Here is a 17,890-nt window from a genome sequence, read left to right as displayed (position 1 = left end):
GTCATTAGCTGAGTTTCGCTACTTTTGCCAGAAAGACATCAACCATTTTTAATGCTCAGACTATTTTTTATGACTGCCTGAAGGATATCAGATGAGCCGTCTGTTGTAAATCAATAATAATTTGCTCTAGAGTAATGAGGAACTAAAACTGTTTCTAATAAATCTCCAAATACTTAGCATACTTTAAAAACCAATCATTTCATGAGAATTAGGTTTCTTCTCTGTCCTTAAGAAAGAGCTAAGGGTGGAGGGAGGAAGAAAAACTAGCCAAACATTTTGGAATAACAGAGAAATGTGAAAACAGTGAATGAAAGCATATGAATTCCAAGGCTTTGTTTTGTAATCTCAGCTGTTCAGCGGTGTGCTCTGTGGTGCAAATTGGTACAACTTACAGCAAGTCAGATGCCACTGTGCAGTTTCTTTAGAAAAGTCCATTGACTACTTCATGTTTGATCATAGCCTTCAATATCCATTAAGTAACTAGAATATATTGAAAATAGCTGAATTCTAGTCAAATCATAGCCTCTGCCTCCTGGCAGTGCTCTGCAGTGATTGGGTAACTGAAGCATGTCTTGGAATGTGGATGGATGGGTCCCGCTGTCTGTCTAGTCTTTTTTTGGTATTTAGAATGCATCATGGGAAAAGAAAAATGTAAGCTCAATCCATCCATTAATTTGATACTGTTATAAGTATGTTTTTCCTGGGGACTTTCTTATGAAATTGGAAGGGGTAAAGAAATCCACTGGGGAGGGGAGGAGAGAAACGTTTTTTCCCCTAATTGTGTCTGTGTGATTCTAAAGTTACGCCAAAATCTTAAGAGTAATCTAGTGGTTAATAAACTGCTATCGTTGCTGTCATCAGACAAAGGAAAGCAAATGATTACTTGTAGAATCCCTGCCCCCTAATCTCCGGCTTATTTTGTGGAAGGAATGAAAATAGTAAGGAATAGTGTGGCCGGACAATGGTGTCCTCTGAGCTGGGTTTCCTGTCTCTAGCAGAGCTTTCCCTTTAGCAATTTGCAGTGAATGTAATAATTTCAGTTTCTGGGTATTCTAATGCAGGGAAAATATTCTCCATTCTTTTTTATCCAACAGTAAATATAGTGTGTTTATTTATTGGTCACTTTGTAAAATGGAGTGATTTTTGAAGGAGGAGAAAAGGCTTAATTTCAAATAATGTGACTGTATAAAATCAGCTGGGAGTCTGTGGCAAAATCCTCTTTTTGCTGACCCTATTTTTGCTCTTACTTCATCCTTGGGCTTATATTACTAGTTGATATTTCTCTGATAGCTTGATGTGGTCGTGTGTCTGAGCTCTGTGCAATGTAAGGTGAGCAAAAGTGTTGGGTGTTACTTCCAGACCTGGCTCATAAAACCCTCTCAAATGCCATCTCCTTTCCCTTTTCCCATGAGCTGGCTGAATGATGAGGGCCCCTAAGACCCAGGAGAGGAGAGATTCACAATTGGAAGGTGCCCAAGACCCTGGATGATCACCTGGAAGCCTACCCTGCCAGAAAAATCCATTACTGGCCAGTGACAGGCATGATAATTAAAGCATTATTATGTTAAGCCCCTGAGATTTAGGGATTGCTTTTTATAGCAGGTAGCCTTACTTACTTTATTAATATTGGATTGGTTTATGTCATGGCTAGGGTGATGGCCTTGTTTGATGATAATGATCCTGTTCTCTATGTGAGGTTGTCTTGACTCTGGTCCTGGCCTCTGCCTGTTAGTTTTTCAGCAGCAAAATGTAGAGTTTGCACCAAAACCTTTAAGATTAATTAGGATTTTTTGGTTGTCAGAAACTCTGACAAACTTATGCCAAAGGAATTTGTTGTGAGGACACAGGTGGCTCATGGAATGAAAGATGCTGTTAGAGAATCAGGCTTAGAGAGGGCAAGATTAGGGAAGATCCAGGAATCCAGGAAGCAAGAGGTACTTAAAAATCTTGTCATGGGCTGCCTCTGAGATTTATCGTAAGTATTTTCTATTCTTGCCTTTTGGTTAAATTTTTTTAGGAAAAAAAATTTGTGGCTTAACCCAACTCCTTTTCATAGCTCATGTTTTTGTAGGTTGAAAATTTGGGCTGGACTAAGCTGAACTTTTCTACAGATCTGGGATAGACCAAGCCAGGCTCACTCATGCATCTGCCATCCCTGCCAGGTCAGTGATGGCTGGTCCATCTAAGAAGGCCCAACTGGATGTTTTGTTTCTGCTTCATGTGGTTTCTCAACTTCTATCAAATGAGCAAAAGCTTGTTAACACAGCAAGTGGGCAGGGATCCAAGAAGGGTGTAGAAATGTGCAAGGTCTCATGAGGCTCATGCTCAGAACCTTCACAATGTCACTTCTGCTATATTCTATTGGCAAAAGCAGGTTACAAGGCCAGCCCAGATTTAAAGAGTGGGAACTAGCCCCCACCTCTTGATGAGAGGAGCTGCCAGATTCATATGGCAAAGTGGAATAGATGTGGGGCAGTTGTGGAGTAGAATGGTGGCCATTTTTGCAATTCATCAAATCTTGCTTGGATCATATGTTCACTCCTTGAGTAGGAGAGGGCTGGCCAATTTCATACTCCTCCTGAGAGTGAGCCAAATGTGGGAGAAGTTAGTTCCCAAAAAGAAATGGAATGAAGGGGGAGATGTTCTGAGTGAGATAGATAGATCTGATTCGGAAACCCACCATCATTATCTAAATGTGTGACCTCAGCAAAACACAGAACTCTTAGGGCTACTTTCTCATCTCCATGGTGGGTTTAGTAACATTTTCTGACAAGGTTGTGAGAATTAGAGATTATAAAAGGAAGGGACACATACCATGTTATAAGTGGCATCCACTAACTTCTCAAGTTTTCATCTTGAATTGACACAGGAAATGAAGGGAGATGTGCCTATTCTAGAGTTTTTCCTTCTGATTCTTCTGAAAATTAGGCAGGATAAGTTTTACACTAAGGCTCAACCTACTTTTGTTTTCCACAGCATTTAGAAGCATTGGTCACCAAGATCTGTCTTTACCATTCTCCGGAATTAGGTTTGCTCCAGGGCTGTTTCAGTGGCCCATTGTAACCATGAGCTTTATCCTTCCTTACTGGTTGTGGGGCAGGGCTGTCATTCTGACTGACTGGAGCCCATGCTGCACTCGTTGTTAAATATTGTGAATATCCCCTTGGCTGTGTCTAAGGAACACCCCACAACCTTAACAGAATTGTTTTGTTGTTGTTGTTGTTGTTGTCTTTTTTTTTTTTTCTGGGAAATACTGTGGCTTTATGGAACCTGAAGTAGCATTTTTCTCAAAGGTGTTTGACAAATGTGTGTTGAATGAACATTTGAGAGTGAATGAGTAGGTAAATGAATGATTTGCTGTAATGTCTTAATTTCCTGGTGACAGCTTTAAAAAAAAAAAAGAAATGTCTTAATTAAGTGCAGACAATAATCTGTGTTGGAAAGCTGCTAGAAGAGATATTTCAGGGATGGAATTGCAGATGTAAACTATAACAAAATTGCATGTTTGCTTTATTTCTCTTTCTTCAGCCTGTTTATCTTTTCAGTCTCAACTAGCTCTTGAAATAAATAATACCGGGGTTTGCCATCTGGAGTGGAAAGCTGAATTTTATTAATTTGTTCTAAAACTAGCTGTTTTGAACTTTGGGGATTACGTGAAGGGAGTGTATCTCTTTGTTTTTAAAACTGAGATTTGGTGTACAGGTCGATGGTGGCTTTGCCAGTGGAATCCCAACGTGCATTAGGAATATAGGTTGGAATTAAAGTGGCATAACTGAGATACTACACTAATGACCACCATGGCCCCTACCCACACCCCTGCCATCGCACCATGCACCCCCCTGCTTTTTGAGTGTTAAAAGTGAATTTTTCACCCTTTTTACCATATTTTTCCACAGTAGAGGGCTCTGGGTAATTTAAGCCAGTTTTTTTCCAATTTGTGCTATGTTCTCTGCCATTCACTTGGAATTTTAAAGATGACAGGAAGAGGACAGAGAATGATTAGCAAAGGCCCTTGTGAAGCAACTGAGGTTTCATCATGACATAGCAGATTCTGTGTGCATAAAAAGATCCCACTTGGAATACCAGAATAATAGATACACTGCTGGATTTTCATGGGGAGACCTCTAAGGCATTTATAACTGGGAAGGGGCACAAAGGTAGAGTGACTATATCAACTGTAATACTAGTTTGTCTGACACATTCAGGTCTACATCTTTTGTCCTATTATCTATCCAGGTCAGCATCTGTCCAAGATATTTCCCCTTTAGTGAAAAGTTATTATCAGTATTTGTGTTAAAATAATCTGGGATAGACTTGGAAGACCTCTGCATGGTACTTTCACTTCTCCCATGGCCTTGCCTAAAAGTGAGATGCACATGGAATAAACAGAGTTTTCATTTCAACAAGTGGTCAAATCTGAAAAGAAACAGAGATGACCCATTTTTCTCTTCCTAACTCTTTCCAGATGCATCAAACTCAACATATTCCTTTCAAAGGCAGCATGCATTATGTAGTCAGGCAGGAGTAGCTACTGTTGGGCAACTTTTTCCGAATATGGAGGTGGAAGAGGAACTCAAGGCTCTACTCCTATTGGACATTCAGTTTCCAGCCAGTTGTGCCTTGGTCTTTGTGAAGGAGGCTGTCTGATGCTGACAAGGCATGCTTCAAAGATATTAGTTAAGGTGATTCCAGTAATGGATTGATTGTTTTTTTTCTCACCTAGTTCATGGAATTTAAGTAAAAGTTTTAGAAGTTCATTCTGACAAACAGTATTTTTGTAAATGAGTGTCGTGCCCAAAATCAGTTGGGGATCTTTAAATCCAAGTATTCAATGGATGAAATGTCAAGAAGTCAGCAGTTGAAACTCTTAGGGAGCTGCAATTGTTGACAACAAAGCTTGCAGACAGGAAGATATTCAAATTTATTTGTACACACTATACATGTTATACAGTAAAATCTCAAATGGCATGTACAATTTCCATTTGAAAGTCTATAATTATGCGATGGAAAAACTCAACTTGTGTTAAGAATCTGTTGATAGAGCTCGTATTTTTAACTGAATAAAATTGTATTCGACATACTGAAATAAAACAAAACTGAGAAGGTTTGTGATTCTGTAACATCTATGTTTAGCGAAACATTCAAAAGTATAACTTTTTTTGATAAGTTTTGCTTGTAAAATATTTGCCTAATATAAGTATTCTGAGGACAGACAAAAAGTCAGTATATGTAAAAATATTTTGAGGCTGAAATATTTTTATATTTTAGTAAAGAATAATAGCATTGTAATGGCCTTTGCTATGGCTTGAGTTGTGTGTTCCCCAGATTCATAATTTGAAGGTCTACCTTAAAATGTGACTGTATTTAGAGATAGAACTTTTCAGTGGTAATGAAAGTTAAATGAGATCATAAGAGTGGAGCTCTGACCCAATAGAAGGGAGCTTTGTCTTCCTCTCTCCCTTTGGACACAGCAAGAAATGGCTGTCTATAAGCCAGAAAGAGAACCCTCATGAGAAACTGAATCTGCTGGCATCTTGATCTTGAACTTCTTAGCCTCTAGAATTATAAGAAATAAATTTCTATTGTTGACTCAGTCTATGGTATTTTGTTACAGAAGCTTGAGCTGACTGTACAATATTCATTTAGCAAAACTTACTGTGAGCTTGGTAGGTATCACAGCCAATGTCAAGGGATATTTTTTCTTTAAAACAATAAAGAAATTCACATACTTTAATCATGTGATTTTGTAAAGATCTCAGCATTTTATAAAAATAAGAAAAATAATAAGATAATACTGAAGACATATTAACATACCAGTAATATGGTATGAGACTCATGTGGCAAAAAAAAAAAAAACAACCCAGTTAACATATATAAATATATACCAAGAAAAACTGTTTTGTTTATGTTATTTTTAATGTTCAGATAATGTATTTAAAAGAATTTTAGTATATGTGGATATATTATATGTTGATTAAAAAATATTATTTTTCAAAAATAGTTTGACCAGAGCTATTTTATAGTTTTACCAACAAATTAAAATCAACACATTAATTAATTTTTCAAAATATTAAGGTATCATTTCTATTTATTGATCACTTTTAACAACTTTGTTTCTTTCTTAAAATTGTTCTAGGTTGGACCATAGATTATGTGAGCACCTTTTGCAAGGATGAAATACTCAGTTTGGGTAAGGCATTTTCATTGAAGCTTGTAGCTGTTTGTTGTCCCTTAGTTAATTTAAATCAGGTTGATAGATGTAAATTGAGCTCCTTCTACGTACCTGAAGCAGAAACAGTACTAGGTGATACTCAAATCTCTGGGCACCCAAGAATACTCAAATTCTCTTGAAATAGGTGGCAATGTGAAAATAACAGCATTCTAGCCAATCCAGGACTGGCTCCTATATCATTTTGCATGATCCTTCAATATTCTGTTTTTCCTTTCGTACTAGCTGGATGGGAATAATTAAGCAGGGGGTTTGGAGGCCCTAAAAGGCAGTATAGCCAATGGACAGGTAATCCCAGGTTCCTACATGAGCGAAGGCAGGCCCTTCCTGCAGACACACATTGAACTATAACATGAGCAGTAAGTAACTCTATTTTGTGTTAAGCCACTATGATGTGGGTCTGTTTGTTACAACTGCAAGGACTGTTGTCCTTGATTAATGCACCATGCAGTGCTCTCCCAGGCTTAGTTTCTCTGCTTGATTGGGTCTCTTCCTGTTCATCTCCTATGTGACTTCGTGACACTTTGGTTGAAAGATTTCCAAAGACTGAAGAACATTTTTATTATCGAACCAACTGATTATGAAAACAATTTGTATCTTTGAGTTATATGGAGGAGTGGGTATACATTTGTGCTTTGGGCCAATTTTATGTCTTTACCATAAAAATACATTAAATAAGCAAGTAATATTAATAATTAATAATACCATATAACAATCTGTAAAGCATATATTGATATGTAAAACACTGTGCTAAGTACAAATATATAAGCAGAATCCTTATAGCAATGCTTTGAGGTAAATGCTTGATTAACTCCATTTTACAGATGGGGACATTAAGGGTTGAAGAGCTTAAATAACTTACTAAAAGTTGCATATGTGGAAATGGTGGAATGGAGATTGGAATGAAAGTGTACTAGACTCCAAAACCTGGGTTCTCAATCATTTTATTAACCATAATAGAGACATTAATTCTCATTCCTTAGACTTCTTAAGTTTCGCCATGATTCATGATGATAATTATGAGTGATGACTGACATTTCCGCATACTCACTACTGCTCTGTGCTCTATGCTTTATGTGAGATAGCTTATTACAGGTCTTCACAATCATCATATGAGACAGTCTTTTATATGTATATCTAGTGTATCTACTAGTTACAGTAAATACTCCATAAAAACAATTCAATCTCCAGCTTACAGGAAAGAAAGCTGTAATTTAGAGAACTAAATCACTGATCATAGCACCTGTGGGAATGTTCTTTCAAAGAAAGTGCCTTGGGCATCATAAGTCTTTCCATTTCAGTTTGCACAGATTGCAACTCTTCAAAAGAAAAAAAAAAATGGGAAAGGGGGAAGGTAGCATGGCATCTCTAAGTTAAAGCCACCCCTAAATTAAAGAGGAATGAAGAAATTTACATTTCCTAAGCTGAGTGTTCCCATTAAGAATTCTGTCTCCCAACTTGTCACCTCCAACAAATATACACACACCCCTTTGTATTACTTTATTACTTTTGTGAATCAATAGAGAACCCAATTTTGCTAAAATCAAGGTGGCATAATTTAGCTGCCTGAGACTGGTCATAGGAAGCTTTCTCACTAACTTTGAGCAGGGAGGGAAAAAGCAGCAGACAAAAGGAACTGAAAAACTTTAGCTATATAGTCTGGCTCAGGCTTCTCTACCACGAAAAATAATGGGAAAAAGAAAAAGAAAAAGAAGCAGAAAAACAAAACCTGAGACATAAGGTAGGAGGAGATACCGGGGCAGCTCCAGCTTTCAGCAAGCCGGCTCTGTTCCACTTCCTTTTGATTGTCCAGGAAAGCTAAGAAAAGTAAAAACAAGGCTGTGACTCCGTGGAAGCAGCCCTGTGGAAACGTTATGTTAAACAATTGGCCTGTGGGTCAATTGTGAAGGGCGTTAATGTGCGAGACCCCGATAAAGAGATTTGCACGAATGGCCACAAAGCATTTCATATTTAAATATGGATCCAAGTTTGTTCTGCACAACAGTATAAATATAACTAAGGTGGGGTGGAGAAGGAGATTTGGAAATCAGCCGATTTGAAGGAAGCCAACACAAACACTCCAACAAATGCAACATTTCGCACAGCCTTTGTGCTCATTACTTGTTGTTGGCATGAACTCATAGAAACAGAAAAAGACCATGAAGCATAATGGTTGAGATATTGCATGCCCTGGTGGTAATGAAATACACTGTTTATCTAAAAACAACCTTCTTGTCAGTATGCATTGGATTTCTTGAAGGTGATGGTCTATTTTATTTTGTTTCTTGATGGTAGTAAAAGTCTAGAAAAGTGTACAATTTTTCAGAAGGGCCTTTATTTTCTGTGGTTATCTCATCATGAGATAAGTAAGAGGAGCGAAAGTCCCCAATCTTGAAGACTTTTTTGTAACTAGTTGTTTAATATAAGGGAATATATTTTAGCCTCTTTAGCAAATTCATACTGCATGAAAGGGTATTCCATAATAGACTAAGCAGGCCATATAAAATTAGTCAAGTTGGATGTGGTGCCTGAAAATATTTGGCAGAATTCCCTGGAAAGCCACATGTGAACATTTTTAATATATATTAGGAGGCAGAAAACAATAATTATCTTCTATTGAAATTCCCAAGTGAGAGAAATGTATTTGTACAGTCCTTTCAAAGAAAACCCTCTGTATTGCCGAATTGTTGTGTTTGGGATGGTGGCCTCTCTGCTGTGGCTTGTGGCTTGCTTCTCATAGGAAAAGCAGACATTACACTGCTATTTCATGAGACTGCTACCTTGAGCAAGGTGTTTTTGCCAAGGGCTTTGGAACATTGGCTGATAAATTTCCAGAACAAATACTTTTGAAGCCTATGGGTGTGATACCATGGAGAGGTTGGGTATAAAAACTACCTTGAGTGACTATTTCTCTACTCTATTTCTAACCTGGGCTCTTGGTTTGGAATAAATTGCACCTCTCCTTTCTTTAATTCCTTCTCTGGAGAGGGTCACCTTTCACTCAGGGCACTCATATGTGTCTAAAACATTGCATTTTTTTTTTTTTTTTTTTTTTTGAGACGGAGTTTTCGCTCTCGTTACCCAGACTGGAGTGCAATGGCGCAATCTCGGCTCACCGCAACCTCCGCCTCCTGGGTTCAGGCAATTCTCCTGCCTCAGCCTCCTGAGTAGCTGGGATTACAGGCACGCGCCACCACGCCCAGCTAGTTTTTTGTATTTTTAGTAGAGACAGGGTTTCACTATGTTGACCAGGATGGTCTCGATCTCTCGACCTTGTGATCCTGCATTTTTTTTTAGACCAGCCTGTGTTTTAGTGTGGGTTGCCAAAAACACAGACCCTGATAATAATTTGGTGTAAGTAGATTATTTGGGAGTGAATCCCAGGAAGCATATTGAGGGAGTGGGAAAACTGAGAGAGCAAATAGAGAAAGCCAATAAAGGGTTGCAAAGAAACAAACTGACTCTTTAGGGCTTAGTCCTGCTGGACCCCTCTGGGCCACTGTGCAAAACACAGCTGAAAATTATCCATTGTGGGGTGGAGCAGCTCAGGCAATTGGCCACCAACTTTGGTCCCTCTTGTGTAGAGGGCTGCTTCTGAGTTGTTAACCTTCTAGCTAAGACTTCCTAGCCTGCCTAGGTTGATAGACCATCCTCCCACAGCCTGAGACCAGCCTTGGGCAGAGTGAGACAGGGAGAAATAATAAATCTGAATGGGAACTCCTTGCAGGCTCTCTTGGCCACGTGAATTTTGGTAGAAACCTGGGGCATCAGATATAACCACCATCTCTGACAGTTAAGAAAGGCTCCTGGTCAAGGACAAAGCCCTTGTTTTTGATAAGCACCCAGTATGTTTTCCTTTTTAAATTTTCCTTCATGTAACTCTTCCTAGTATTTTGGAATAACTGGGTAACTATAGACTTTAATATTCTTAATTTCTAAAATAAGTAGTAATTATAGAATTTATCACTTACTGAGTTCTCACTCTATGTCAAATGCACTGACTTATTTAATTTCTTACAGCAACCTTATGATATAGGCATTATTTTCTGGGTTTTGCTAATAAGAAAACAGGCTCATGGAGGTTACATTTCCCAAAGGACAGGGTCAGGATTTGAACCCAGGTTCATCTGAATTCAAAGTTCAAGACTTAACTGTGAAAACCCTATGTTGTCATCACCAAATTGGGATAAGATATACCTTCTAGCTAGATACAGGAGATTTTGGGAGGGTTTAATGGCTGATATGGTAGCCAGCCTCCAAAATGCTCTTTAGTGGTCCTAACCTCCTGATACTCCAACTGTTGTACAATCCTCTTACAGTACAGGGCTGGACTGATCAATAGAATACTGTAGAGGCAACAATGTGTGGTTTCTGAGGAAGCATTGTAGCCTTTTGGTTTGTTCATGGTGTAGAAGCCAGCTGCCATGTCAAGAGGATGCTCAAGCAGCCCTGTGGAAAGGCCCCTATGGTAAGGATGTAAGGACTCCTGCCAGCCCCAGCACTAACCTGCCAACAATGCAGCAAGTTACCTTGGAAGCAACTCCTCCAGCTCCCAGCCAAATCTTTAGATGACTGTATTTCAAGGTAACATCTACAAAACATCACTGAGAGAAATTAAGAAAGATCTAAACAAATGGTAACATGTATCACGTTTATGGTTTCGGACGACTCAGTAATGTAAAGCATCTATTAATATATTCCCCAAATTGTTCTATTTTAATCATAATACTACCAGGCTTTTTACTAGAAATTTTAAAACTAAGATTTACGTGGAAAAGCAAAAAACCTAGAATAGCCAAAATAATCTTGACAAAGAATAAAATTGTAGGACTTTCCCTATTAATTTCAAATTTTATTCTGAAGCTACAATAAGTGACATTGTAGTATTGTTGTAAAGGCAGGCATATCAATCAATTGAACAAAATAGAAAGTCTAGAAATGGGCCCATGCATATATGGTCAATTGCTTTTTTGCAAAGTGATTACACAGTTCAGTGGAGAAAGACTACATCTCACAACAAATTCTTCTGGAACAACAGAGTATCTTCATAGAAAAACTGGACATTAGATCTTATCTCATTACATATATAACAACTAATTCAAATTGGATTCTAGACCTAAACATAAAAGTTAAAAATGTAAAACTAAACATGTAAGCTAAAAATATAAAACTTCCACAAGAAGCTATGGGAGAAAATCTTCACAACATTGGGCTGGGCTAAGGTTTCTTAGACACAACTCAAAAGCACTAATTTTAAAAGAAAAGACTGATTACATGCATTCGATCATAACTAAAACCTCTGCTTTTCAAAATATATTATTAAGAAAATGCATTGTATACATGCCCTAAGAGAAAATGTTTGCAATAATATGTCTGATGAAGAACTTTTATCAAAATATATAAATAACCCTTAAATTCAATAATTATATGACAGACAACCCAATACAAAAATAGACACTTCTAAAAAAAATGGTTATAGGAGTGGTTAATGTTATGGACTAAATATCTGTGTCCTTCAAAAATTTATATGTTGAACCCCTAATGCCCAGTGACTATATTTGGAGATGGGGGTCTTAGGAGGTAATTAGGATTAAGGAGGTCATGAGGGCAGGACCTTGGTTTGATGGGACAAACCCTTATAACAGGAGGCATTAGAGAGTTCTCGCTCCCCCCACACCCACCCCCCCACTTTCTACTATGTGAAGACACAGCAAGAGAGTGGCCAACTGCAAGCCAGGAAGAAACCTTCACCAGATCCCAACCACGCTGATCCAAACATACAGCCTCCAGAACTGTAAAAAGACAAAATTCTGTTGTTTAAGCCATCCAGTCTATGGTATTTTGTTATGGCAGCCCAAGCTGAGTGAGATAGTCAGTAAGCCCATGAAAAGATGATCAATGTTATTAGTCATGAAGGAAATGCAAATTAAAAACATAATGAGGTATCAATATACACACATCAGAATAATAAATTTAAAATATTGACAATATCAAGTTTCAACATGGATCTGTAGCAACTGGATATCTCATATATTGCTGGTATGAGTGTAAAATTGTGCACCTCTTTAGGAAAACAGTTTATTATAAAATTAAATTATCCATTTATCCCATGATTCAGCAATTCTTCTCCTGGATATTTCCCCAAGATAAATTAAAACTTATGCTCACAGAAAAGATTTATATACTCACAATGAAATAGAAAGAATGAAATCATGTCTTTTGCAGCGACATGGATGAAACTGTAGGTCATTATTTTAAGTGATACAAATCAAAAACAAGTATCACATGTTCTCACTCATAAGTGGGAGCTAAAATATGTGTACACGCAGACATAGAGGGTGGAATGATACACAGTGGAGACCTGAAAGGGTAAGGGGATGGAGGGGATTGGATGATGAGAAATTACTTGGTAGGTATAATGTGTGCTATCCATGTGATGAATACCCTAAAAGCCCTGACTTGACCACTATGTAATCTATGTATTAAAAAATTGCCCTTGTGTGTGGTGGCTCACACCTGTAATCCCAGCACTTTGGCTGAGGCGGGTGATCACCTGAGGTCAGGAGTTCGAGATCAGCCTGACCGACATGGAGAAACCCCATCTCTACTAAAAATACAAAATTAGCCAGACATGGTGGTACATGCCTATAATCCCAGATACTTAGGAGGCTGAGGCAGGAGAATTACTTGAACCCAGAAGGCGGAGGTTGAGGGGAGCTGAGATCCAGCCTGCGCAACAAGAGCAAAACTCCATCTCAAAAAGAAAGAAAGAAAGAAATTGCCCTTGTATTCCATAAATTTAAACAAACTAAAAAAATTTGTTCACATTTATGGCAGCTTTATTTGTAATAGTCAAGCACCGAAAACGAACCAGAAGAATGGATGAAGAAATTTCCTCTGGATGGGGGAATATAACTCAGAAATAAAAAGAGGAACTTCTGATACATGCAGTTACACAGATGGATCAGTCAGACATTATACTAGGGAAGAAAATAGCATGTGCTGTAGACTCCATTTAATTGAAATTCTAGTACATGCAAAATTAATCTACAGTGATTAAAGTCAGATCCCATTTTTCCTGGAGTCAAAAGGAGGCTGACCACAAAGGGACATGAGAGAACTTTCTGGAATGATGGAAATATTTTGTATCTTGATTGAGTTAAGCTGTTACACAGGTGTGCATATTTATCAAAAATTTAAAATGTGCATTTGATTATATGTCATTTGCACTCCAATAAGGTGGATGAAAAGCCAACAATGAGAATGATTGGATCATGGATGTTTGTTACAGTATTCTAGTATTTTTCTGTATTTTTAAAAGAATAGTTTTTCCATTAAAAGGTGACTGCCTGGAGAATTCTGGGTTTACTGACAGGTTTATCTCTCACCCTCATATTCCATCTTCCTTTTTTGTTGCTTACAAAGTACTCATCTTGAATTTGGATATATGAGTGCTTGAAAGAGAGACTTTAAAACAATCATTTGGAGCTCATTCATTTTTGGTTACATAGTGATTTTTGGCTTGCAGAGTTCATAGATTTCTATTGTTGTAAGCTGTCTCAGAAGTTTTTCCAAAATGCATCTAAGAATGCAGGATATTTGTGTGTGAGTGACGCTTGGGATTTTTTTTCTCTTTCTCCTTAAGAAAGGATTTTTAAAATGTCTAATTAAGTCCTGGAATGAATTCTTGCTAATACCAAGCCCATGGGAACCCAGGTTTTCTTTCCTCAAAGATAAAACAGTGGCCCTTCTTCCTTCTGCATTCATCACTGTTTTTTGTTTGTTTGTTTTGGGGTTTTTTGGGGTTTTTTTGAGACGGAGTTTCGCTCTTGTTGCCCAGGCTAAAGTGCAGTGTCATGATCTCAGCTCACTGCAATCTCCCCATTCTGGGTTCAAGAGATTCTCTTGCCTCAGCCTCCCGAGTAGCTGGGATTACAGGCATCCACCACCATGCCTGGCTTTTTTGTTTTGTATTTTTAGTAGAGATGGGATTTCACTGTGTTGGCCAGGCTGGCCAAGCTGGTCTTGAACTCCTGAACTCAGGTGATCCACCTGCCTTAGCCTCTCAAAGTGCTGGGATTACAGGTGAGAGTCACTGCACCCGGCCTCATCACTCTTAAACTCCCAGGTGAACCACTTTTTATTTCTTGATACAAAAGTCTTTGACATCTAGTGAGAAGGTCAAACCTTTCTGGGTCAAATCTTCAATGAAAGTCAGAAAACTTCAATCATCTCATTCATTTTTTGGTAGCTGGAAGTAGAAATTGTTTCTTCTAGACAGGAACCTTGCCTGTCTTAATTCATTGTGGTATCCCTAGCACCTAGAACCACATTTAAAAAACATACATTTTACAGGTTAGGAAATAGATGCACAGAGAGATTTAAATGAGTAGCCAAAGTCACACAGCTGATGACCCAGTAATTCTACTTCTGAATACATACGAAATAATTAAGAATAGGGTCTCAGAGAGATATGTGTACACTCATGTTCAAAGCAGCATTATTCACAACAGCCAAAATGTGGAAGCAACCTAAATGCCCATCAACAGATGAATGGATTAACAAAATATAATGTATGAAAAGAATGTAATATTATGCAGCCTTAAAAGGAAAAAAACTCTGACATATGCTACAACATGCATAAAACTTGAGGACAGCATGCTAAGTGAAATAAGCCACTCACAAAAGGTCAAATACTACATGCTTCTACTTATATGAGAAATCTATAGTAGTCAAATTCATAGAGACAGAAAGTAGAATGGTGGTTGCCCAGTACTGGTGAGAGGAAAATGGGGGGTTGTTTAGTGGATATAGAGTTTTAATTTTGCAGATAAAAAGAGTGCTAGAGATGGATGGTGGTGATGGTTGCACAAAAATGTGAATGTAATTAATACCACTGAACTGTACACTTAAAAATCATTAAGATGGTAAATTTTGGGTTATATGTATTTTTCTGTAATTTAAAAAAGTCACACAGCTAGCACATGATAGAGCAATGGAGCCTGCTATGATTTGAATGTTTGTGTCCCTCCAAAATTAAATGTTGAAACCAATCACCAGTGTGATAGTATTAGGAGGTGAGACTTTTCTGAAGTGATTAGGTCATGAGGGCAGAGCTCTCACGAATGGGATTAACACCCTCTTTCTCCCTTCCACTGAGTGAGGACACAGCAAGAAAGCGCCATCAATGAGTCAGAAAGTGGGTCCCTACCAGGCACGAAATCTACTGGCACCTTGATCTTGGACTTCCCAGTCTTCAGAAGTCTGAGAAATCCATTTCTGTTGTTGATAAGCTACCCAGTTTATGGTATTTCCTTGCAGTAGCCTAAACAGACCAAGACAAAACCCAAACTGATGTCTTCTGGATTTCAAGATCAAAATTATATATATTTTTACGGCCATGTACAAGTTTGGATACTGTGAGGCAGGTTTCTCCCTAGCTTACTTTTTATAGAGGAAGATCATGAATTTGATTTCTTAGTACCATGACTTCAAAGATTTTGGGACAGCTCTGCCACTCATAAAAAGAAGCCTCTTAATTTGCATGGTGTTTCACTAAGTTAGTGATTCTCAATCGCAGCAGCATGTTGGGATCACCAGAGAAGATTTAAAAAATACTGATGCCTAGGTTCTGCCTCTCCCAACCCCAGGCATTTTGATGTAATCTAACTGGGGTGTGAACTGGGCATTAGGATTCTTAAAAGCCTGATGCCCAAATGCAGCAAAAAAATGACTTCTCTATTAGTAGACAGATGTCTGGATTCCTGATAGTTAGAACAGGATACCCTGTGCAACAGAACACCAAACATTTCTCAGATCAGAAGCACTAAGCCAAATTGTGGTCACTATAGAAGAAAATTTACCAGCGCCTTTCCCAAACTTTTCAGAGGGAGAAGGAGTTAACATAACGTGTTAACATAACGTGTCTTTAAAGCAGGAACCCTGGAGTTTGGCTGCTGGGAATGTAATTCTGACTGCATCACCTGCTATCCCTGTGACTTCAGCCTAATTGCTTAACCTCTCTGAATCCCCAAATGGACAAGATATGGTCTCTTGCCCACAGAATTACTTGAGAAAACAATGAGATAATTCCCCTAAAGCACAATATCCAACAAAGGCTGAAAACTTAGTTTGATGACTTATTATGAAGAACACATATTCTTGATGTCTGTTTTTTTTTTTTTCACTTTGTCATGATGAGACAAATTTCTCTTACATGATATTTAGGTCTACTCTGCATGGCGTGTACTGCCCTGTGTTTCTAAAGGTCAAGGGGAGGGGAGGGGAGGATGTAGGGGGAGAGATTGGTAAAGAAAGGTGTGTGTGTGTGTGTGTGTGTGTGTGTGTGTGTGTGAAAATGGAGAAAATAGAGCAAAAGAGAATGGTCAGATTACCAAAGGCATTTACTAAAAGATGGCAACTGGAGAAAATTTTGTGATCTCTGAACTTGACACCAGATAGAAATGGAAGTTTCAAGAAGAGACCAGGAAGCAAAGATTTGAAGCATCCTTAGAAGGCAGAAGACTACCATCCAGGGATGGAAAGAACCTTGGCAAAAGAGATAGAAGAAGAAAGAATGAGCCTTGGAATCAACCAGGAGGAAAGAGAATTCAGAGAAAGACTGTGAAGGCCAACACTTCAAAGATTTATGTTTTTATGCTGCTACATAAAACATAATGAAAAGTTAAACTTCAAAGAAAAGCATGTTCTGAATCATTTCTGCAAAGGAAAAAGCCATCTTAGAACTGTACATAGGAGCTAAAGCAAATGGAGGCTGTGTGATGATGAATCCAAATTCACCACATCTTCTTCCAGACTTGAGGTCTGCCTGGGCTCCTGTGCCTACCACTCTCCCCAGCCCATGTCCAATGTCATACCCCTTGCAGTGGAGAGGAAAGACCGCCTTGACCCAGTTGCAGAGAGCTCAGAGGAGGGAGGCACCTGCCCAAGGGAATTAGCTCAGATCCTCTGATAATGGTGCAGCTGGAGGCCTGGCGGAGGTCCATGAGGGTCACCATTAAGGGCTTTCATCCTGCTGAAGGGTGTGTCATCCAAGCATCTTGGGTGGGTGCTGGGAATGTTCATAACTCATTCCCAATTGTGTTAATTCCATGTGCTGACTAATTATTTTGAGACTTAGTCAGAGGGAAGGCTTTTGGCTGTTCCCTTCTGTGCACAAACCATGAGCCTTCACTCTGACTAGTTGGGAGAGTTAGTCCTTTTCTCCATCATCAGGGAGGTTTACAAATCTCTGCTGTAAGACTGGCCACCCCTCTGTCCAACCTTCCACTCCCTCCAAGTTCCTTGTTGCCCTTGCTAGAATGGGCCTGAGTGTGCAGTCTGCAGAAATCTCCAGGGATTCTTCCATTCTCTTCTGTCCCTTCTCAGCATGCCATCCCACACAGAAGTCAGAAAGGGAGTTTAGGCCCCTTAATGTTCACTTTCCATCCTATCCAACAACTTGGTAGCTCCCAATAAGATTAGCTCAGAGAAAAGAAAATCTCCAACGAGTTCCCACAAGCCAAGGGCTGAGCCCCCTCCCTGGTGCCATTGGGTTGCCTAGTCTTCATTTTTTTTTTTTTTTTTGTATGTGTGTGTTGAATATGACAGTTCAGGCTTGAAAACCAGTACATTTTGAAATATAAACTAGATGAAAACAAG

The 17,890-nt window shown here is 38.7% G+C and overlaps 1 long non-coding RNA gene across 1 annotated transcript in view; it reads left to right on the top strand.

The window, feature by feature from the left end:
• The window catches only part of LOC141585679 (uncharacterized), a 378,650-nt gene that overhangs the window by 91,034 nt on the left and 269,726 nt on the right, over positions 1 to 17,890 (top strand). Inside the window, exon 2 of the long non-coding RNA XR_012519301.1 lies at positions 6,137 to 6,190. This is a non-coding gene — a long non-coding RNA (uncharacterized LOC141585679). The remainder of the gene's footprint in view (positions 1 to 6,136; positions 6,191 to 17,890) is intronic.

The sequence above is a fragment of the Saimiri boliviensis genome, chromosome 9 (genome assembly GCF_048565385.1).
Source record: "Saimiri boliviensis isolate mSaiBol1 chromosome 9, mSaiBol1.pri, whole genome shotgun sequence".
Classification (NCBI taxonomy): Eukaryota; Metazoa; Chordata; class Mammalia; order Primates; family Cebidae; genus Saimiri; species Saimiri boliviensis.
This window is presented reverse-complemented; position numbering and strand designations above follow the sequence as displayed.